The sequence below is a fragment of the Trichechus manatus genome, unplaced genomic scaffold (assembly GCF_000243295.1).
Source record: "Trichechus manatus latirostris isolate Lorelei unplaced genomic scaffold, TriManLat1.0 scaffold00101, whole genome shotgun sequence".
NCBI lineage: Eukaryota > Metazoa > Chordata > Mammalia > Sirenia > Trichechidae > Trichechus > Trichechus manatus.
This window is the reverse complement of record NW_004444037.1, coordinates 4,609,545-4,632,640: the sequence shown is the minus strand read 5'-3', so window position 1 is coordinate 4,632,640 and position 23,096 is coordinate 4,609,545. Positions and strand designations below refer to the sequence as shown.

The following is a 23,096-nucleotide window of genomic DNA, read 5'->3' as shown; positions in this document are numbered from 1 at the left end:
AAGCCTAGGGGGCAGTGAGTTGAAGATAATGGTGATGGAATAATTTGGAAAAGGATAGTGAGAATAGCAGCACAACTGGAAGAATGTAATTGATATCACTAAATTGTACATGTAGAAACTTTTGAAACGGTGTAACTTTGGCTGTGGATATTTTCACCAAAAAAAATGTCCTCCAAGGTCAAGAAGGGAGAGTGTTGACATGTCATGGGGTTGTTAACCAATGTCATAAACAGTATGTGTACTGACTGTTTAATGAGAAACTATTTGTTCTGTAAACCTTCATCTAAAGTACAATAGAAAAAAAAAAAAATAACAGGGAGTTGTCCACATTCAGGTAGGATGGAGGAGTTTGCAGCAGGCCAATTTCTTGCTGAAAACAACTGTTGCTGTTAGGTGCCGTCAAGTTGGTTCCAACTCATAGCCACTCTATAGGACAGAGTAGAACTGCCCCATAGGGTTTCTAAAGAGTGGCTGGTGGATTTGAACTGCTGACCTTTTGGTTAGCAGCCAAGCTGTTAACCACTATGCCACCAGGGCTCTGAAAACAATTAGAAAAGCTAAATAAATGGCAACAATTCATATTTTAAAGGCAGTAGAGAGCTGTGAAAGCATGGGAACAAGAAGGTCTAAAATTTTAGAGGAGAGAATCTTTTAAACGTGTTCAGAGGATCTGCAGTTGTCTTTTTCCCGGGGGTATCTTCTCATTATGGGTGCAGGTTTAGAAGCAGAGAACTGAAGTTTGGCCTTTGCAGAAGCTTGCTGCTGAGGAACAGAGAAGCTAAGACAGCTTTTGGTGTTCAGTCAGGGCTAGGATAACCAAACTGGAGGGACCTCCAACTCATGCCAGGTATCCCCCTCAGGACATGTGCTGAATTTTAAAGCTGTGCAGTGTAAACGGCTAAAAAGTTAATCGAAAAACTTTAAAAGGCAAAGTAAATTTCCCACCTTTGGCAGTGCTAAGCAGACAAAGACCGCCAGGCTTTGAACTGGAAGATGTGGAAGACCACTCTCGAGAAATAAGGGCAACCCAGAGGTAGAGTACAACCAAACTGCCAAAACAGCAATCCCACCTCCACAAATTACAGTGATTAGCTCACAATTCTATCTGCCTAGAAGAAATATGAGCCCTCTCTGGCAAAAAGAAAAAAAAAAAAAAAAAAATTATCGGCAATGCTTTCTTTCTTTCTGGGTTTTTTGTTTTTTTTTGGTTTTTTTTTTTAAATACACAGTATCTGGCATTCAATCAAAAAATTAAGACGCATAAACAACACAATCAACCAACTTGACCTAAATGACATTTATAGAACACTCCAGCAAACAACATTTTCAAGTTTTACTAAGATAGACCATATTCTGGGCCATAAAACAAATTTCAATAAATTTAAAAGGATTCAAGTCATACCAAGTATATTCTCTTATCACAATTAAATTAAATTAAAAGTAACAGGAAGATCTCTAGAAACTCCTCAACTATTTAGAAACTAAATAAAGCACTTCTAAATAATCCATAGGTCAAAGAAGGCATCAAAAGGGAAATTAAAATATACTATGAGATGAAAGAAAATGAAAATATCAAAATTTGTGGGATTCTGGTAAGACAGTACTAGAGACAAGCCTACTTAGAAAAGAAAAAAGGTCACAAATCAATGACCTCAACTTCTACGTTAAGAAACTATAAAGAGTAGAACAAATTAAGCCCTGAGTAAGCAGAAGAAAAGAAGTAATTAAGATCAGAGCAGAAATCAAGGAAATAACAAAAACTAGAGAAGATGAGTTAAATCAAAAGCTCACTCTTTGAGCACCTCATTAAAACTGATAAACCTATAGCCAGACTGATCAAGTGAAAACAGAGAAGAAACAAACTACCAACATCAGGAATGACACAGAATCTCTACAGATCATACAGGTATCAGACTCAGTACAGATTCTAGGGGGGCATTGGTGGTTCTGGTGGTAGAATTCTTTCCTTCTATGCAGGAGACCCAGGTTCAAGTCCTAGCCAATGCAACTCATGTGCAGTCACTACCCATCTGTCAGTAAAGGCCTGTGCGTTGCTATGATGCTGAACAGGTTTCAATAGAGCTTCCAGACTAAGATGAACCAGGAATAAAGATCTGGCAATTTACTTCCGAAAATCAGCCAATGAAAACCCTATGGATCACAATGGTCTGATCTGCAACCAACCATGGGGATGTCACTGGACCAGGCAGCACTTCGTTCCATTGTAGATGGCATTGTCATGAGTCAGGGGCTAACTTTACAGCAGTTAACAACAGATTCTGCAGACATTATAAGTAAAATAAGGGAATACTGCAAACACTTCACAAATTTGACAACTTAGATAAAATAAATAAGTTCCTTGAAAAACTTTGCCAGCATGTGAAGAGACAGAATCATATAACCACAGGACAAATAACCAAGAGAAAAACAATAAGCAGACCAATGTGTGACAAAGATACTGGAATTAATAAGCAAGCAGTTAAAATAACTCTCATATGTTTAAGAGAATTATAATCTATTAAAAATCTACAAAACTGAATGAAATAGATATTCCTGAACTCAAAACTACAATATAAAATTAAGAACACAATAGGTGACAATAGGACAAAAGAGAAGATAATTTTGATATACTAGAAGATGGGTCAACAGAAAACATCCAAAGTGAAGTATGTTGTTGTTGTATACCGTCAAGTCAATTTCGACTCACAATGACACCTATAGGACAGAGTAGAACTGCCTCATAGGGCTTCCTAGGCTATAATCTTTACAGAAGCAGAATGCCAGGTCTCTTCTCCCACAGAGCAGCTGGTGGGTTAGAACTACCAATCTTTTGGCTAGCAGATGAGTGCTTTAACCACTGCACCACCAGGGCAATGGTATAGAGATAAAAATAAATAAAAAAGCTTAAGGAACATGTGGAACATGATCATTCAGTATAATATATGCATAATCAGAGTGCCAAAATAAAAAAGAGGGGCATAAGCAATATTAAACAGATAATGGCTGAGAGCTTTCCAATAGTCTCCAAAAGGTAAGAAACACAGTTTCAAAAAACTCTACGAGCATCAAGTAAATACAAAGAAAACCACACCTCAACACATCAGTCAAACTGCTGAAAAACTAAGACAAAGTTTCAAAAGCAGCCAAAGAAAAACACATTACTCTCAGCAAGACTACAGCTTATACATTACCTTCAGTAAGACTGGTAGCTGACTTCAACAGAAACAAAAGAAGCCAGAAGACAATGAAACATTTTTTAAATGCTGAAAGAAAATAACTAGCAATTTAGAATTCTATACTCAGAGGAAATATTCAAATAAAAAGGTAAAATTAAGATATTTCCAAACAAAAATGGAAAAATTCACTGGTAGCAGATAGGCCAGGATTAAAATATGTACTTAAGGCAGTTATACAGACAGAAGGAAAATGATTCCAGAGAGAAACACAGAAATGCAGGAAGGAACGAACAGCCCTAGGAAGGGTAAATACAAATAAAAATTAACTGTTAAAACCATACTAATAATGTCTCCTGGACTTTAAAGTATGTAATAATAAAATATAGGACAATAATACTCTAAAAAGCTTAGAAGAGGTGGAAGGTAAAGTGATGTAAGGACTGGCATTATTGGGCAATGGTAAAAGTAATAATTTGTATTAGACTAATAAGTCAAAGAAGCATGTAGTAATCTTTGGAATAACCACTAAAGAAATAACAAAAGAATGCATAAATAGCAAGTTAACAGAGGAAAAAATGGAATAATAAAAACATTATTCATGAAAAAAGAAAGCAAAAAGGAGGGTAAAAAGAATGTAAAACATCACTCAAACAGAAAACAAATAGATGGAAGATGGCAGTTATAAACTGAACTGAATCAGAAATTGCATTAAATGTAAATGAATTAAATACTCAATGTAAAAGACTAAGACTGGTTAGACTGAAATAAAGAAAATCTATACTTAATCACAAGCAAAAACATCCAGAAAACATGTTGAGAGAAACGAGTACAAATCTGTGTATATTCCACTTGCTATAACATTATAACATGTACACATACACAGACACACATACACCTTAGAATAAGCTGAAAAAAACATTAACAGGGCTTACCCTTGCTTTTAGGAGATATTTTTTCATCATAGATTTTCTTTATAGTTTTTGTTACTTTTACTCTTATAATGAGTCATTTTTACATAAATCACAAAACCATTGTGACACTTGTCACAATTTTCACAGTGTGTCAACATTCTCGTTATTTCCATTGTTTGTTCTATTTCCATTGATCTAGCTTCCCTGCTCCTCCCTCCCTTCTCATCTTTGCTTCTGGGTAAATATTGACCACTTGGTCTCACACAGTTGATTGTTTAAGGGAGCACATTACTTCCGGTCATATTTCTTTTATAAACCAATCTATTATTTGGCTGAAAGGTGACCTCCTTCAGTTCCAAGTTCAAAGGGTATCTGTCACAGATTGAACTGTGTTCCCCAAAAATGTGTGTCAACTTGGCTAGGCCATGATTCCTACTACAGCGTGGCTGTCCTCCATTTTGTGATCTGATCTAACCTATGTATTGTAATTCCTAACCTCTATGATGTTAATGAGGCAGGATTAGAGGCAATTATGATAATGAGGCAGGACACAATCTACAGGATTAGACTGTATCTTGAGTTGATCTCTTTTGAGATATAAAAGAGAAGCGAGCAAAGAGGAGAGGGACCTCCTACCACCAGGAAAGAAGAGGCAGAAGGAGAGCGTGTCCTTTGGACCCAGAGTCCCTGTGCTGAGTCTCCTGGACCCCGGGGAAGATTGATGACAAGGACTCTGCCCCAGAGCTGACAGAGAAAGCAAGCCTTCCCCTGGATCTGGTGCCCTAAATTCGGACTTCTAGCTCCTAGACTTTGAGAGAATAAATTTGTTTGTTAAAGCCATCTACTTGTGGTATTTCTGTTATAGCAGCACTAGATAACTAAGATAGTATCTTAGGGCAATAGTTTCAGGGGTTCCTCTAGTCTCTATCAGTCCAGTTTTAAGTCTTGCCTTTTTTAGGAATTTGAATTTTGTTCTACATTTTTCTCTCATTCTATCCGGGAACTTCTATTGTGTTCCTGGTCAAACCGGTCAGTAGTAGGAACTGGGCAACATCTAGTTCTGGTCTCAGGCTCAAAGAGGCTGTGTTTATGTGAGAGCCCTGCACTCTTAATCACCACATCATGCAATAAATAAAGCAAAAGGTCTTGTTAAAGTAGCTTGTGTCTTTGTTATTAAGCTTCAGGCAACAAATAATAAGAAACTCCTCAGTAAAAAAAGAAAAAAAAAAAAACCCAGGTATTTTAACAATCTGGTTATGCCACCAAAGATAAATAAATACAGGAAACATCTAAAAACTTCCTAATTTCAAAGAAAAGAGAATTAAAAAGTAAACTACAGTCACTACCAACAGTAACTCATAAAAACATGAGAAAACCCAACAATAGTTTAGTTTAACTAGTAAAGAAAATTTGCCTTGAGCATTATGAACTTTTAAGAACTATTTATAGGAAATCAAACTGACAACAGTAACTCGAAAAATTAGCTAGGAACCTTAGGGGGCAGTGAGTTTATGTTAATGGAGAGAAATAACTCAGAAAAGGAGGGTGAAAATGGCTGCACAACTCGAAGAATGTAATCAATGTCACTAAATTGTACATACAGAAACTACTGAATTGGTGTTATGTGTTGCTGGGTGTGTGTATTCTCAATAACAACAAAACAAAATTTAAAAAAAAATGAGAAAATGTATACCTTTCAAGAACAGACAACAGAAGACACATTAAAACCACTGCATTAAGATCATACCTATTTCCTCTTGAAAATAGTTTACCATAACAGTTCTTCTCCTTAAGTCGAAGAATGCAGCATATACTAATATTACATACTTAGGAGTTGAATAAAACATCACAGAAATTCTACATTAGGCCAGTGTCAATTCCTTGGGTGACAAAGGACATTTTTTGGAATTAGATTTTCCATTTAAGGTAGTGTTTTGGAGCAATTATTAAAAACAAAAAAAACAACTCTCTGCTGAACTTCTTGTTAGGTGTCATCAACTCATGGTGATTCCATGTGACACAGTAGAACTGCTCCATAGGGTTTTCTAGGCTATACTCTTTACAGGAGCAGAATGTCAGGTCTTTCTCCTACGGAGTCACCGGGTGGGTTCAAACCACCAACCTTTCAGTTAGCAGTCGAGCGCCTAACCATTGTACCACCAGTGCTCCTTCCACTGAACACAGGCCACTGTAAAAAAATGTTACGGCTCAGATTTTCATTGTATGTGCAGACAACTTCATTTAGAAGGATTGTATAAGAGCACTGCTATCCAAATGATTTATGCTCATGAAATGCAAAGTTAGTTTAATACAATTCAAAGTAAAACATATTTTAGAAAGAAAACATACCATCACAAAAATCTGGGGTTTGGTTTATTATCATGAGTCATTATTAGATGATCTATTATGTAAACCAAAACCAAACCTGTTGCCATCAAGTTGACTCTGACTCATGGCAACTCAATGTCTTACACAGTAGAACTGAACTCCATGGGGTTTTCTTGGCTGTAATCTTTATGGAAGCAGATCACCAGGTCTTTCTTCCGTGGCACTGCTAGGTGGGTTTGAACTGCCAACCTTTCAGCTAGGAGAGTGCAAACTATTTGTTCCACCCAGGGACCTATTTATAATATACTTAAGGCATATTTTTTCAACAAAAGGCATAAAGTTTCTATTTAATCTGGAAATCAAGATAAATTCAGTATCATTCTACTTGAATGCTAATTCTTCTGAAGACTATCCTATTGCATTTTTTTCAAGCTATTGACTCCACCTAATTACTAATGCTGTCACTGACAGCATTCCTTATTACTTCAAAAACTGAAAAAACGTAAGTATCCTACAGGAAAAGATCAATAAGTAAATTACTGTCCATAGATGCATAGCATAGGTGAGAATACCACGTAGCCATTAAAAAAATCATGTTATAGAAAAATAAATATTGACATGGAAAAACACTCACAATATATTGTTAAGTGAACAGAATAGTCTGCACAATGGTGAATGCATTATGGGCCCATTTTTGTAAACATCATGTGTCTTTAAGTGTACATATACCTATGTAATGGCAAAGAAAATGCAGGACATATATATTTCAGAAGGTTAACAATTGCCATCTCTTGATTGTAGGATTTCCAGTCACATTTTAAAAATTTAGTTGTGCTTTGTTTCCCAAGTGTTCTACACTAGGAATGTGTTCTTTTTATAATGAGGAGAAAGAGATTAAGAAAGAAATGAAGGGAACTATTTACATTAAATCCATATTTTAATACAAATGATAAATTCTGAGCTAAGCATATGATTTAACCCTCATTAGTAAAACCTCCATTTTTTAAAAAATCTTTGAACATGAATCAACCTGTATTTTCATTTTCCACTACTATGGCTGAGAATTAAAATTTTAAGTACCTTATTAAATGTGAACTCTTTGACGAAGATAGGAATTTTTGTCTTACTATTCAGATCTTATTAACATAGAAATGTAAATAAAATAATTCTGAAAAATAAAAATCACATCCTAAACAGCTTACTATAAAACTCAAACGCAATTCACAGAAATTCATATCGTACAAGTGATTTCTTTTTGTAGATTTCTAAGACCTAAAACGGGAATTCTTTATCCGCCTAATTCACTGAAGTTACATCTAACAGCGCTATAGAAATGACTAACAAATGGATGTAAAGCAACTATTAATACAAATGTCATTATAATAATTATAGCCACTTAGTAAGAATTAAATTGCTCTCACACTTACAAGTGTTCTACAAAAGGTTGAGAAGTTAGAGGGTTGACATGTTGTGGGGTTGTTAACCAATGTCATAAAAGGGGGGGGAGGGGGGGAGAGAGAGCGCTGTAACACTGAAGACAGTGCAAGACAACAAGAAGTGGCGGCAGAGAAACAGTGGCAGCAAAACCACGAGACTGACGTGAGACAACGCAGTGGGCAGTGCTCTTCCCAGCCCAGGAAGTAAGGCAGTTACAGTGGGTGTGGTGACTCATGGAGCAAGAGAGTCGACCACCTTCAGGCCAAGGCTTACTGGCAGAGTGGGGTGCCCCCAGGCACTTACTGACAGAACTAAAGAGCTTTGTTACACTTACCCAATTAGGGCACAGGCCAGGCTGAGGGGTCGAGGCCGAGAGATTGAGGGTCAGAGAGAGGCCTACCTGCAGGCATAGCTGACAAGAGGCTGTCCCATTGGAAGAACTGTATCCTGAGTCATTCCTGATCCTGAATTGTAACCTGTAACCTCCCCAATAAACCCCGTAATTGTGCGTATTGTCTGTGAATTCTGTGTGGCCACTGTAATGAATTACTGAACCTCCCAGAGAAGTAGACAGTGATGTGGGAGAGATAGCTGGTGTCAGAATTGGTAAAAAGGCTGGAGAGAGGAGGTATGTCAGACCTCCACTTCACACGAATCAACTTTGGGCTGATGCTGATGGCAATCTTCTCTCCTCGTCTCCCGAAGTTAGAGGAGGTAAGACACCCCCGCACTGCCATTTTTACAGCTTTCATAGTTCAAAATATTTACAGCAAAAAAATTATTTTTTGACAGAGCACCAAACGCAAAAATGTAGCAAGGGGTAGGGGGTAGGGTCATTAAATATGTGCTGTGAAGAAAGAATGAGACAGGAGGAAATTACTTTTAATGCTAACACTGACATATTAGATGGTAGATAATAGTTAACTGACAGACTAAAATTTCCTAATTTAATATTTCTAACAATCCTGAAATCTAAGACAGGCTGTATCATAATTACCAAATAATACATAAAATGGCTCTTCTCAGTGAAAAGTCTGAAAAAAAAACCTACTAAAATTATCTAGTCTTAATAGATACTTGCTATAAGGATACAACTTAACTCCTTTTATTAAGAGCCAAGATTTAAGCAGTCTAAGTCTGTTCTCCAGAACCCAGTCTGTCAGTTTGTTGTACGGTAAGGGCTTGTATGTTGCTATGATGCTGAACGCTATGCCACCACTACTTCAAACACAAACACGTAATCCATGGTGGACAGGTTTCAGCGGAGCTTCCAGACTAAGACAGACTAGGAAGAAAGGCCTAGTGATCTATTTCCAAAAATTAGCCAATGAAAACCTTATGGTTCACAAAGTGCTGATACAGTGCTAGAAGATGAGCCCCCAAGGTTAGAAGGCACTACACAATGTTTCAGTGGAGCTTCCAGAGTAAGGCAGATTAGGAAGAAAGGCCTAGTGATCTATTTCCAAAAATTAGCCAATGAAAACCTTATGGTTCACAAAGTGCTGATATAGTGCTAGAAGATGAGCCCCTAAGGTTAGAAGGCACTACACAATGTTTCAGTGGAGCTTCCAGAGTAAGGCAGATTAGGAAGAAAGGCCTGGTGATCTACTTCCAAAAATTAGCCAGTGAAAACCTTATGGATCTCAAAGTGTCAATATAGTGCTGGAAGATGAGGCCCCTAGGTTACAAGACACTACAAAATGGCTACAACAATGGACACAAACATACCAATGATCATGAAGATGGTACAGGACTGGAGAACGCTTCATTCTGTTATATGCAGAGTCGCCAGGAGTCAGAGCTGATTTAATGGCAACTAACCAGTTTGTTCTATACTTTCTTAAGCAAACAGTCTCACCTCACTCTTACAAACCATACATATATACACATATGTAAACAAGTTTTAAGCGTACATATATACACCTTTCTTCTGGAGTCTATCATGTCCTATCTTATAGTTATTATATACAAGCTCTTTAAATTATACGGATTTCAAATCTATTTAGGGCAGAGTCGATTCTACGGCATCTATGTATTCCACAGTTTAGTAACAATTTTTGATTACAGGATCACCCGCTTTTTTTTTTTAATTTTTTTTTTTATTTTTTATATTTTATTGTACTTCACATGAAGGCTTACAGAACAAATAGTTTCTCATGAAACAGTAGTACACATGTTGTTTTATGACATTGGTTAACAACCCCACAACATGTCAACCCTCTCAATTCTCAACCTTTTTTTTTTTTTTGGTGAAAATACACATAGCCAAAGATACACTGTTTCAAAAATTTCTACATACACAGTTCGGTGACATTGACTACGCTCTTCCAATTGTGCTGTTATTCTCACTTAAGATGAAGGCTTGCAGAACAAAATAGTTTCTCATTTAACAGTTACTACAATTGCCCTATGACAATGGTTAACAATCTCACAACACATCAACAATATCCTTACTGAACTCTGGGTTCCCTATCACCACCTTCCTTGTCCCCTTCTGCCTTCTGGCCCTTGTCACTGGACTCCTGTACCTCGTTAGTCTCATTTGGTTTTACGGGGCTGTCCACTGCAGGCTGAACAGTGAACCTCAGAGATAACTTCACCACTGAGCTAAAAGGGTGTCTGGGAGCCATACTCTCAAGGTTTCTCCAGTCTCCTTTAGGCCAGTAAATCTGGTCTTTTTTTTGTGAGTTAGAATTATGCTCTACATCCTTCTCCAGCTCTGTCCAGAACCCTCTGTTGAGGATCACCCACTTTTTGAAAGTCTGCTTTACACCACTTGTTTTTATAAAAGACCTGCATTAGTACCTGTTTTCATTAACCAAAAGAAATTCAAAGAGGATTGTCACTTTTATAGAAAAAAGAACAAAAAAAAAAAGCAGAAATAGCGTTCTAGCGTTTATTTTGCAGCAAGCAAGCCATTAAAGAGGCAGTGCACAACCCAAGCAGCGATGTTGCCAAGCTCCTTCCAGGGAACTATACTCAACATTCCTGCTTTTACTATACGTTAGGGTTATTTTAGGTTTTATGTGTTATTTGGTATGATTTGGTAGGTTATTTTTTGGGTTTGAGAATGCTCAAAAATTTTTCCCATACAAATTAATGGTAATTACTGCTTTACTTTACACCATTTCAGCTTACAAAATGTTTCATAGGGACAGTCTACTTTCGGATAGTGGGGAAACCTATAATACTTTGAACTTTCTATAGACTCTATTACCTAAAAAGAATTTAAGGCTGGGTAATTCTTTGTAGTTTAGTTAGGAAAAAAAAAACCTCTGCAACTATTAGGTGGTGGTGTCTCTGCCTAGAGGTGTAGGGGCAGGGAGTGCTATCAGTTAAGCACAAGCCAGACCAAAGAGCCTCTCCTCTCCCCTTGAAAGACTGGATTCCATCCAAGTCAATTAACATCCCTTAGCTAAAGACAGAATCTGCCTAGGTTCACTTCAGAGGATCTCAAGAAGCTGATGTAATCTAGGGATTTTCCTAGTGGTCTGCATGTACAGAAGAACATGAAAGTTTACTCTATGAGCTAATGACTAGGTCAAATCTCTAAGAAAACACTAGAACTTGGACTCCAAAGAGTCCTATAAAAGTTACAGAATCCAAGTCTTTATGCTGAATTCCATCTATACCAGAGCCTGAAAGTTCACGCCGGTATGACCTCACTGCAAACTCTGTAAAGGCCTCCAAACCAACTGACCCCTCACAAGTGAAAAGGCAGGTTATGTCCTAAGGCATATACCATATGTTAAACGTTCTTACATATCCCTGGTCATTTCCTTGTCTTGTGGGTAGTAACAGAGCCTACAGCAGAGGCAAACTGGGAGAGCAAAGGCTGAATCAAGACAATTCAACTGTCAAGATTGAACAGGACAAGTTTGCAAATGCACAGGAAACAGAAATGAAAGGTTATATAGCAAAGTTAACAGTGGGTACCTCTGGGGAAGGATGTGAGATGGAGGTGGAAGTGTGTGAAGGTGGTTTTCATTTACTATATATACACTGTATTGTTTTTTTTTATGAGCATGAATTTACTTCTGTAACTTTAAAAACAAAACTTTAAATAAAATTTTAAAATGTGAGTCTATTTAAAGAAAACAAAAGTGCCCACAAGGAGGTCAAAATGATACATAAATGCCATTTTGCAGAAGTTTTGCTGTTAGAGAAACCTATAATGCAATTGTCCTATCCTACAAAATAAAAAGGAATACTGGTAACATTACAAAAAAACCCATAGCAACTGTCACCCACTACTGTACTCACATTCACACATTCTGATTCTATACTATTAGCCACCAGAGAGTTTGAGTAACACCCCCTCCCCCAATTATAACCACTCTAACAAACCCTTTTCAATCTTAACAGGAAAGTTTAATCCATGGGCCAGTGACCTCATCACTAAAAAGTTTAGTAGTGCAGAAGTAAATAATCATTAATAAAATGTTCACAATAATCCATAAGTCATAAAAAAATTTTATTTAGTTTTCTGCACATCAGTTTTATTCTACATAAGGGAAAAGTTTCCTTTTATTCTTCATAAGAAGAGAAAAAAAAGTTTCCCAACCCGAAATGCAAACTACCTGGACAATCAAGTTTATCATTTTAACAGACTGTCTATATTTAACACGACTATTTCAGAGTAAGGGAACCCTGGTGGTGTAGTGGTTAAGAGCTACGGCTACTAACCAAAAAGGTCAGCAGTTCAAATCCACCAAGCGCTCCTTGGAAACCCTATGGGGCAGTTCTACCCTGTCCTACAGTGTTGCTATGAGTCAGAATTGACTCGACAGCAACAGGTTTGGGGTTTTTTTTTGGTGTTTTAGGGTAAAAAAAAAAAAAAAAGTAAAAGTATAACTTTATACAACCATACTCCTGAAAAAAGGTGTGGGGAGGGACACAAACTATACTCTGAAAACAGTACAATTCAGTCATAATACTAAATGTAGACAATACTATTATATAATTTAGCAAGGCAAAATATGACTAAACAACTTTAAAAGTTATATTTGCCTGTGATCTCAGCATCTTAATACTTACAGTGTAAATAAGCATGAAACATATCCTCAATTTTTTCTTTTCATTTTAGTTCATTTTTCTAAAAATCGTTAAGTCATATTGAAAACAGCCCAAATCACCATAAATTAGGACAGACAAAAACCACATAACAAATTATTTTCAGAAGGACTTTTGTTTAATCTATTTTTTGAATCCATGGCATAGTAGCAAAGTTTAAGAATAAAAACATACACACTATATGTCTCATTTCCCAACCTTCCCTCATCAGGCTAGTTATTAATTTTGGAGTATCCTCCCAGAGTTTCTTTAAACACAGAAGAGCAGACACAAGTTTATATTCTTGTTCGCCCCCCTCTTTTTTTAACACAAAAAATAACACACTATTCACATTGTTCTACACTTTGTTTTTTTACTTGATAACGCATTTTGGAGATCTTTCTGTGTCAGTACACAGAAAGCTAGCTTCCTCATTCTTTTTTTTATAGCTAACCATGACTAACTAGTTCTACCACAACCTTCAGTTTACTTCTTCAAGTTAGCTTTGAATGACATTATGTTCAGTCAACTACTTAACTCTTGAATTCATTTTCTTCCCATAACGAGATTTTAAAACATCAGATTTGAGATGTCCCAAGGGATATGTTTCAGAGAAAGCACCTTAATATCTAGATTACATTTTTCAAATGTTTATTTCCCAACAGCCAGAGGGAAAATACTCCACAAATTTCTCCTCTGATCATTAAAATAAAGGTACAAATAGCTTCAGGTGAAATTACCTTTACTTTGATTTTGGGGATCAGCGTAATAGGCAAATCAACAATGACGTTAAGTTTCTTTACTTCTTGTATTTTTCTTTCACTGTAAAAGAAACTATTGATTAAAAAAAGGCTTAAATTCTTAAAGTCATATGGCATGGCATGGCATGGCATTCTAACAACAAGAAACTACAACCTGATTCGATCTTTCATCTGCAAGGTCAGAAGACCAAGGTTTTTATCTTTCAAGATTCTTATCACTATTATCAACAGTATGATTTCCACGCCAGTGAAAAACACTTTTAAGAATATAAACTCTGTGGCGCTACTTGTTAGAATTATACACCCAGGGCCACGGCGCTAGAACGATCTACAGAGAATCCAGCTTCGCAGGAGGAAAGGGATCTAGATATGCCAGCCGTGGCGGTGACAAGGAGCGGGGAGGCGCCAATGTAAGGAAGGAGGGAAACCCGGAGCCGCGCGGTTAGCCCTCGAACCGGCTGAGTAGCTCGAGCGCGACGCTCGGAGTCCCGCGCTTCTCTAGGACTGAGCCCCGGAACCACGAACACTAACGGAACCAGCCCAAAAGCAGCCGCGGCCGCTCGGACTACGGACCGCGGCGCACGATCCGGGCGCCGAGAGGGCGGGGGTTCCCCGGAGGAGCTGGCAGCCCCAGCGCCCCATTGGGCACCGCTCCAAACGTGCCTGAGTTGTGACAGGAATAAAGTGGGTCACAAGGCCTAGCGGGTCCCCGGCGAAAGCCCTCGCGGCACCCGATGCCTGGCTTTCCTGGCCGCCCCGACGCTGGAATCAGACGCAACCCCGGGCGCCCTCAGGTACCCGGTCCCGCCGTGCACCCCAATCCCGCCCCTGCCCTGCAGGTAACCCCAGCTGCCCAGAAGGGCCCCTCAGCCAGGGCGGGCCTCCGCCCCAACCCCCGGGGAAAGACACATTAGGGTGACAGGCAAAACTTGGGCTTCAGCTCCCGCCTTCCCTTCCCTTCGCCGCCGCCCCCCGGCCCCGCATACACCGCCCCTTCGCTCCCTCCCCTTCCCCGCGCCCTTACCTTGTAGCTTGCGGCGGCTCCGGCTTCTTCCCTCCCCCACCCTGGAGTTTGGCTGCGGTGATTCGGAACCACAAACCCCGCTGCGTACAGGAGACACCGCGGCTCCAGCGCCAGCTGCACCTGGGGCTGAGTGGCGCCCCCCACCCGCCCCCCAGAAAATTCACCGCTACTGCTGCCCAGTCCTCCCCCTCCCTTCTCTTCCCCTCCTCCACCGGCACCGGGAGCACGCATGCGCTACCGAGGCAAGCCTACCAGCGCACGTTCGGCCCCGGGCCCGTTCGGTGGTACGCCACTCACCGGGAGCGCGCACGCGTCGGCGACCAGATTTCGCTCGCGCTCTCCAGGGTTTCCTTTTTTAAACCGGTAGCCGCAAGCCTTGTCTGTGATTGCGCTCCCTCCTGGCGCATGCGTCGTCAGGGACCACCGCGGGCTCCGACGGCTGGCCCCAGCTCTCAGATCGCCCCTCCCCTTACTCTCCCTTTTCCCGGCGTGTCTCGGTGCGCATGCGACTTGCCCCGTTAGGCAGCGCGGAGTTGCGTGCGGAGTTCTCGGGGTCCCGTGGAGACTCCTGCTGTCTTGACCCCCGCGTCTGCGCGGTTTGTGGCCGTGGCCCGAGCTGCGCTCCTCTTGCCCGCCGCCGGGCGCGGAGGAAACCGGGATGTCCCGGTTCCCCCTTGCCCGCACTGGCCAGGAGGGTGACGGTTACTGGAAAGCCGGGGAGGCGGGGCCTGGCTGGGTGGAGGGTGCGGCCGGTCGCGGGAGCGTTAGAACGGAGCGAGTTTGGCTTTCACCCTGGATGCCGCGAGTGGGGAGGACAAGACCTTCCTGCCGGATGAGGGACCCAGAGGCCAAAAAGGGGAGCCTCTCTCCTTGGAAAGCAAAACAACCTTTTGGGTGCCAGGGAAGATTTTTCGGGTGTTGTTCAGAGCAAGGTTTTTTTCTTCTTTCCTGAGAAGGCATCACTCGCGTTTCCTCACCTGGAGTTGGGGGCAAAGGCAGATGATAACTGGACCACATTCTTTTCCTTATCTCCTGGATAAGTACGGCATCAGCCGCTTCTTGGTGGGTGGGTCTGGGGAGACAGGAGGCTTGAGGAGGGAGGCAAAGAACGGCAAGATGTATTTGTTATAGTTTGCAGTTTTTTCCGCTGGTCCTTAATGAAAAGCCAGGTAACGATATAATGGAAGATGGGGGAATTAAGCAATTGGGATAAACCAGGACCTAATTTAAATGGGTTCCCTTTGGAACTTGTGAATACTTCCTCTTTATCTTGGGAAATTTACTTCTGTGGATGCATCAGACAAACTCGGTCCACTTGGGAAAGCACTTATAAATAACTGAAAAGGAGGTCTTTACAATCTTAATGCCTAGGAATTTCCACGTTTTCAATGAATGTCCTTTGGATTTGAAATATAAGCCAGCTTCTTGTTTCAAAAAATAAACGTTACTGTTTGGTTATAAAATCCTCCCTTCAAAGTAACATTCACCTCAGTAAACATTACAAACTCTTGCTGTATACTCAGGAGAAAAAAAAAAAACCATCAAAATTAAGGAACTTATCTAAATCCCTGATTCTTCATCTGAGAACTTTTCTATCAGGAGTGGAGAACATGATTTATTAATTAATTCCATTATATAGCAGAAGGGATTTTAGTAGGGTTTTTTTGTTTGTTTGGCCTGCTCAGCATTCATTCCCTATTCTGATAATTTCGTTTGGAGAACTATCCTTTGTCCACTCTCAGTCCATCTGGTTTGGGGAGGGCCCCAAAGGGAAACCATATTTGAGTCAATCCTCTGCCTTAAAGTAAAGCTACCAAAAAGGTGCTCTTTCTTTAACAGCGGATTACAATCTGGAAGGATGGAGGCCTGGGCCACCATGGATTCTGAGAAAGGAGGCATCATGCAAAAAAGCAAACTTTTTGGCCTGGAGACATGTTTGATGCCCCTGAATCGAACGTGGACTAAATACCTCTGGGAATTTCAGTTGAACAAATCAATAAATTCTTTTGTGTATTTGTTATGTAGTTTAAACTAGTGAGAAGTTTTCTGTCACTTCCAATCAAGCATCCTAACTGATGGTGCAAGAGCAGAGGCAAGGTAATAATACTGATAAGGTAAGTTGTATTATAATGAAGTGTGCAAAAACCTGAAGTTAGAAAACCAAAAGGGAAGAACACGCTCAGCATTTCTCAAACTGAAAGAACTGAAGAAAAAATTCAAGCCTCGAGTTGCATTATTGAAGGACTCTATGGACAAAATATTGAGAGATGCAGGAAGCATCAAAAGAAAATGGAAGTACACAGAGTCACTACCAAAAAAAATTGGGCGACGTTCATTTCAGGAGGTAGCATATGATCAAGAACTGATGGTATTGAAGGAAGAAGTCCAAGCTGCACTGAAGGCATTGGTGAAAAACGAGGCTTCAGGAATTGATGGAATACCAGTGGAGATGTTTGAACAAACGGATGCAACCCTGGAAATGCTCACTCATCTATACCAAGAATTTGGAAGACAGATACTGGCCAACCAACTGGAAGTGATCCATATTTGTGCCCATTCCAAAGATCCAAAGAAAGGTGGTCCAACACAATGTGGAAATTATTGAACAATCGCATTAATATCACACACAAGTAAAATTTTTCTGAAGATTATTCCGAAACGGTTGCAACACTACATTGACAGGGAACTGCCAGAAAGAAGTTCTAGTAGATTCAGAAGAGGATATGCAATGAAGGATATCATTGCTGATGTCAGATGCATCTTGGACGAAAGCAGAGAATACTAGACAGACGTTCACCTGTGTTTTATTGACTATGCAAAGGCATTGGATTGTGTGGATCCTAACAAATTATGGATAAGATTGCAAAGATTGGGAATTCCAGAACACTTAATTGTACTCATGAGGAGCCTCTACATACACCAAGAGGCAGCTATTCGAACAGAAAAAGGGGCTACTGTATGGTTTGAAATCAAGACAGGTGTGCGTTGGGGTTATATCCTTTCACCATACTTCAATCTGTATGCTGAGCAAATAATTTGAGAAGCTGGACTGTATGAAGAAGAGTGTAGCATCAGGATTGGAGAAAGACTCATTAACAACCTGCTATACGCAGATGACACAACCTCGCTTGGTGAATGTGAAGAGGACTTGAAGCACTTACTAATGAAAATCAAAAACTACAGCCTTCAGTATGGATTGCACCTCAACATAAAACGAAAATCCTCACAACTGGACCAATAAGCAACATCATGATAAATGGAGAAAAGACTGAAGTTATCAAGGATTTCATTTTACTTGGATCCACACAATGCCCATGGTAGCAGCGTCAGGAAATCAGATGACATATTGCATTGGGCCAAACTCCTACAAAAGACCTCTTTAAAGTGTTAAAAAGCAAAGATGTCCCTTGAGGTCTAAGGTGCAGCTGACTCAAGCCATGTATGCGAAAGCTGGACGATGAATAAGGAAAACTGAAGAAGAATTGATGCCTTACAATTATGGTGTTGGTGAAGAATACTGAATATACTATGGACTGCAAGAAGAATGAACAAATCTGTCTTGGAAGAAGTACAGCTAGAATGCCCCTTGGAAGCAAGGATGACGAGACTTCATCTTAAGTACTTTGGACATGTTATCAGGAGGGACCAGTCCCTGGAGAAGGACATCATCCTTGGTAAAGTAGAGGATCATTGAAAAAGAGGAAGACCCTCAATGAGATGGATTGACACAGTGGCTGCACAGTGGGCTCAAACATAGCAATGATTGTGACGATGGTGTAGGACTGGACAGTGTTTAGTTCTATTGTACATAGGGTTGCTATGAGTCCAAACCGACTTGAGGGCACCTAACAACCAATAACAGGCTGTAGCCAGATAGGAAGTTTTGAATGATTTCCCAAAGATGCTGATGTTTGGATTTCATTCTAGGGACAGTGATTCTGTTTTACATTCCACATATCTAAAATACTATCTTCAAAAACACCTTTGCCCGTTTTAATAGTTCCATTGTCCTCTTAGTCACCAGGATCAAACTATGTTCCTCTTTGACTCCTCCATCTCTCATTTTCTGTATTTAATCATTTACCAAGTCCTGTTGACAATAATCCCTGTGTTTCTGCTGAGCCCTCTGCCACTGCTTGAACATTGCCTATGGTTCAGTTCACAATTTCTTCTTTCCCCCCATAGTCTCTCCAAGAAGAAAACTGTATCAGCTATTTTTAATAACCTTTCCAACCTTCAGATTCCACGTTTCCATGGGGGGGGTGGGGATCCTGCCTCATAGTTTGATAAACTCCAATTTATGTCCCCCACACTAAACTTTTTCCTTAAAAACAATTTATGTAATTCAAATATTCTGTTCATTTGTTCTTGTATGTCTTACCATCATTTAAACTGAGCATTTTCCAACTCCCTTCCCAACTGATTCCCCCACTTGATATCTTAATAGAGACCATATAAGATAGTGGTTAAAAGTACAGAATCAAGAACTAAACTGCCTGGCTTTAAATCCTGGCTCAACCACTCAATATCTGCATAACCTTGAGCAAGTTACTTCTTGATTCTTCAACTTCCTCATTTGTAAAATGGGATAATAATTTCATCTCATAGGGCAATTTAAAAGATTATGAAAGTTAATTATGTAGTATGTATGTGTATATATATGTATATATAATACATATAATATGTTGTTGTTCTTAGGTGCCCTCAAGTAGGTTCTGACTCATAGCGACCCTATGTACAATGAAACAAAATACTGCCTGTTCATCCTCACAATTGCTGGCATATTTGAGCCCATTGTTGCACCCACTGTGTCAGTCAACCTCATTGAGGGTCATGCTCTTTTCCAATGACCCTGTACTTTACCACGCATGGTGTCATTCTCCAGGGACTAGTCCCTCCTAATAACATGTCCAAAGTACATGAGACGAAGTTTCACCATCCTTGCTTCTAAGGAGCATTCTGGCTGTACTTTTTCCAAGACAGATTTATTCGTTCTTCTGACAGCCCATGGCATATTCAATATTCTTCTCCAACACCATAATTAAAAAGTATCAATTCTTCTTTGGTCTTCCTTAGTCATTGTCCAGCTTTCACATACATATGAGGTGATCGAAAATACCATGGCTTGGGTAAGGCGCATCTCACAGTGACATCTTTGCTTCTTAACACCTTAAAGAGGTCTTTTGCAGCAGATTTGCCCAATGTAATATGTCATCTGATTGATTTCCTGACTGCTGCTACCATGGGCATTGATTGTGGATCCAAGTACAATTAAATCCTTGACAACTTCAGTCTTTTCTCTGTTTATCACGATGTTGCCTATTGGTCCAGTTGTGAGGATTTTTGTCTTATGTTGAGGTGCAATCCATACCGAAGGCTATAGTTTTTGATCTTTATCAGTAAGTGCTTCAAGTCCTCTTCACATTCTGCAAACAAGGTTGTGTCATCTGCATATAGCAGGTTGTTAATGAGTCTTTCTCCAATCCTGATACTACACTCTTCTTCATGTAGTTCAGCTTCTTGAATTATTTGCTAATAATACAGAATGAGTAAGTATGGTGAAAGGATACAACCCCAACGCACACCTTTCCTGAGTTTAAACCACGCAGTATCCCCTTGTTCTGTTCCAACGACCGCCTCTTTGTGTATGTACAGATTCCTAATGAGCACAATTAAGTGTTCTGGAATTCCCAATCTTTGCAATCTTATCCATAATTTGTTATGATCTGCACAATCCAATGCCTTTGCATAGTCAATAAAACACAGGTAAACATCTTGCTGGTGTTCTCTGCTTTCAGCCAAGATCCATCTGACATCAGCAATGATATCCTTCATTCCATGTTCTCTTCTGAATCCAGCTTGAACTTCTTTCTGGCAGTTCCCCGTCAATGTAGTGCTGCAACCGTTTTGGAATGATCTTCAGAAAAATTTTACTTGAGCGTGATATTAATGCTATTGTTCGATAATTTCCACATTGTGTTGGACCACCTTTCTTTGGATCTTTGGAATGTGCACAAATATGGATCTCTTCCAATTGGTTGGCCAGGAGTTGTCTTCCGAATTCTTGGTATAGATGAGTGAGCATTTCCAGGGTTGCATCCATTTGTTCAAATATCTCAATTGATATTCCATCAATTCCTGGAGCCTTGTTTTTCACCAGTCCCCTTCAATGCAGCTTCGTCTTCTTCCTTAAGTACCATCGGTTCTTGATCACATGCTACCTCCTGAAATGAACGTTGCCCAATTCTTTTTGGTACAGTGACTCTGTGTACTTCCATCTTCTTTTGATGCTTCCTGCATCTCTCAATATTTTGCCCATAGAGTCTTTCAATATTGCAACTCGAGGCTTGAATTTTTTCTTCAGTTCTTTCAGTTTGAGAAATGCTGAGCACGTTCTTCCCTTTTGGTTTTCTAACTCCAGGTCTCTGCATGTTTCATTATAATACTTTACTTTGTCTTCTAAAGCTGCCGTTTAAAATCTCCTGTTCAGCTCTTTTACTTCATCATTTCTTCCTTTCACTGTAGCTACTCAACATTCAAGAGCAAGTTTCAGAGTTTCTTCTGACATCCATTTTGGTCTTTCCAGTCTTTTTAATGACCTCTTGCTTTCTTCATGTATGATGTCCTTGATGTCATTCCACAACTCATCAGGTCTTTGGTCATTAGTATTCAATGCGTCAAATCTATTCTTGAGATGGTCTCTAAATTCAGGTGGGGTATTCTCAAGGTCGTACTTGGGCTCTCGTGGACTTGTTCTAATTTTCTTCAGCTTCAACTTGAATTTGCATATGAGCAATTGATGGTCTGTTCCACAGTCGGCCCCTGGCCTTGTTCTAACTGATGATATTGAGCTTTTCCACCATCTGTCTCCTTAGATGTAGGCGATTTGATACCTCTGTATTCCATCTGGTGAGGTCCATGTGTGTAGTGGCCGTTTAATGTTGTTGAAAAAAGGGTATTTGCAATGAAGAAGTTGTTGGTCTTGCAAAATTCTATTATGTGTTCTCCAGCATCGTTTCTATCACCAAGGCCATATTTTCCGAATAATGATCCTTCTTTGCTTCCAACTTTCCCATTCCAATTACCAGTAATTATCAATGCAATTGATATTGCATGTTTGATCAATTTCAGACTGCAGTAGTTGGTAAAATTCTTCAATTTCCTCGTCTTTGGTGTCTGTCAGTTTGCCATACTGTGGTGGCTTGCGTATTGCTCTGATGCTGGAAGCTATGCCACCAATCTTTCAAATACCAGCAGGGTCATCCATGGTGGACAGATTTCAGTGGAGCTTCCAGACTAAGACAGGCTAGGAAAAAGGACCTGGTGGTCTACTTCTGAAAAAATTAGCCAGTGAAAACCTTGGAAGGTGCTCAAAATATGACTGGGGAAGAGCTGCCTCCTCAAAGTAGAGTCGACCTTAATGATGTAGATGGAGTCAAGCTTTTGGGACCTTCATTTGCTGATGCGGCATGATTCAAAATGAGAACAGACAGCTAGAAAAATCCATTAATAATCAGAACGTGGAATGTATGAAGTATGAATCTAGGAAAATTGGAAGTCATCAAAAATGAAATGGAATGCATAAACATCGATATCCTAGGCATAGTGAGATGAAATGGATTGGTACTGGCCATTTTGAATCAGACAATCATATGGTCTACCATGCCGGGAATGACAAATTGAAGAGGAATGGCATTGCATTCATCATCAAAAAGAACATTTCAAGATCTCAAGATCTATCCTGAAGTACAATGCTGTCAGTGGTAATACCCATATGCTTACGAGGAAGACCAGTTAATATGACTATTACTGAAATTTACACACCGACCACTAATGCCAAAGATGAGGAAACTGAAGATTTTTTTAAAATATATATGTATACATGTAATATATGAATAGTACCTGGTACATAAGAAATCTCACATAAGTGTTGGCAGTTAACATTGATGTATAATTCTCACGTCTCAGAATTTGCTTAAATTCCATATACAGCTAACAACCTCTATAAGAGGGATGGTAGGTGAGGCCCAAGATAGAGAATAAAGATCATGAAGTATCTCACCTTCTAAAGAAAACTGCCAACATTTAGGACCATGTACCTATTCCTACAGCCAGGGCTACAATCCATGAGTCCTTGCTTAGAAGAATGTGTGCGTGTGTGTGTGTGTGTCTGTTGCGGGGAGTGATGCTGGAATCTAAACCAGCCAGCTCTAACATACTATAATTTTATAAATTGATTTTTACAAATGTTAAAAATCTTCATGAACTGTGATTGTGTATAGAAACATACTGCCACCTGGTGGATCTGAGTAAAGAGTTAAGAGGGAAATACGTATCTTTTTATTCAGCTATGTTAAATACTATTAGTACTGCCTCTGTTAATTTTAACTTGAAATAGAAAATAGCT

At 39.7% G+C, this 23,096-nt stretch overlaps 1 protein-coding gene across 5 annotated transcripts in view; it reads right to left on the bottom strand.

Annotated features, from left to right (window-relative positions):
• Positions 1-15,120, bottom strand: part of CLOCK (clock circadian regulator) — a 144,599-nt gene extending 129,479 nt beyond the window's left edge. For 3 of the 5 annotated variants that reach the window (XM_023737328.1, XM_023737332.1, XM_023737331.1), the window contains exons 1-2: positions 14,987-15,120; positions 13,645-13,726 (exon numbers count right to left, since the gene is read on the bottom strand). The gene's annotated coding sequence lies outside the window, so the exon portion shown is untranslated. Of the gene's footprint in view, positions 1-13,644; positions 13,727-14,689; positions 14,778-14,986 lie in introns of those variants that run through there. The other 2 variants (XM_023737329.1, XM_023737333.1) reach the window with 1 other exon arrangement.
• Positions 15,121-23,096: the final 7,976 nt, after the last annotated feature.